Consider the following 1,745-nt stretch of genomic DNA (forward strand, 5'->3'; position numbering starts at 1 on the left):
AGTTCTCAAAGCACATGTTAAGAATCAAGTGTGATCAATTATCATCACACTATACTAACATACTATTTGCTCAGCTGTTTGATCAATTTAAGTAAAATACCTCCTCAAAAAAAATTCTGGATTCATAAAACTTCTGGATTTCAACTACTATATACTTATAACAATGAAATTATGTTGAGTCTCCTAATGACATAATAGCAATATTACACAATTCTGAAGCTGATAAAGTATATATACTATCTTATAAGACATCCATAAACAATGCATTGTTGGTCCACCAAGTTAATTCCCAACCCTCACATAAAAGTTGTTGAAAAAAGGATTTTCATGTACATTCTTAATAATTTAAAATTATTATTTTTTATTTAATCAATGTAGGTATTATTTTCTTATACAGAAGACCCCTCAAAAAAGAAGCATACATAGAACAGAGGCAATACTAGGTTATATCTATTTACTACACATAAGAACAGTATGGTTCAGGTCTATGATTTCCATTTAATATCAACAAAAACAATCTGTACAGAAAACCCTAAGGCAACCATATAGCATAACTTGTAAATGTGCAAATATACTTTTAAATGCAAGTCATTCCATAGTATTTGCATGGTAGAACTTCATAGTGACAAAGGCATCCATCTGATTCTAGCTAACTGAACAACCCTTTGCATATAGAGCCAATGCAAATGTACAAGGCACAACTTAGTGTTGGTGCTCAAGTGTATAACACACCCTCAGATTTTTTATTTGAAAATATTAAAATAACATAATGTCGTGTTTATATTTTATTATTGAATAAAACATCAGCTCATTTCTAAAGCTTCACAAAGCGTCACACAGATAACATATGCGGGGCAGGACACACTGTTCCCTGGACGCAAAAAGGTAAACGACCCTTGCTACCCTATATTAAAAAAATTATATATATGTATGTACACAGACACACCCACATCACGCACAAGACCCTACCCATAATCCAAAGGGAGGCCACTCTTCTTCGCACAGTTTCCCATTACAGTATTTTACAGCAGGATTATTTATAAAGGACATTTACTGACTACCAGTTTAGGTCAATCCAGCTACAAAAGTACACATTTGAAATAGACAATTTCCTTCTTCAAGATAGACAATGCCTAATTTAGAAAGTCTTTCTCTTAAGACTGCACAGTGAAAGGTATTATTTAGTTAAATATAAAAGCTTGCAGCTCTTAAAGAAATTTTAAAAATCTACACAAAGAAAAATATCAACCTATCAAAAAAATCAGAGCCTTGGCTAGAACCAAGTTCAAAATCTTTTAAGCCCAATCAGTGCTCTTTGTTGTTTTATTTCCCATCCCTGAGAGTAAAGATTCTATCATTTTTAATTCTTAATAAAGTACATAAATTTACATTGATGAAAATACTTAGAAATTTTACAAAATATGAAATAAGCCCTATTTTATTTTAGTAAAAAAAGAAAAGAAGATAAATGTTCTTTACAAAGACCACTATTCATAACGATTTAAAATATTTGTATCTCAATCAATTTAGTCCTCTTTTCACTGGGTAATTTCTTTTTGCCCGTCATGTATCACTCACTTCCTCAGAGCCATTAAAAAAAATTTTTTTTTTATTGATTTTAGAGACAGAGAAAGGGAGAGGAAGAAACATCGATGAGAGAGAACATCAATTGGCCACTTCCCGCACCCCCACTGGGGATCAGGCCCACAACCTGGGCATGTGCCCTGACCGGGAATCGAACCGGC

The sequence above is a fragment of the Molossus molossus genome, unplaced genomic scaffold (assembly GCF_014108415.1).
Source record: "Molossus molossus isolate mMolMol1 unplaced genomic scaffold, mMolMol1.p scaffold_m16_p_6, whole genome shotgun sequence".
Lineage (NCBI taxonomy): Eukaryota > Metazoa > Chordata > Mammalia > Chiroptera > Molossidae > Molossus > Molossus molossus.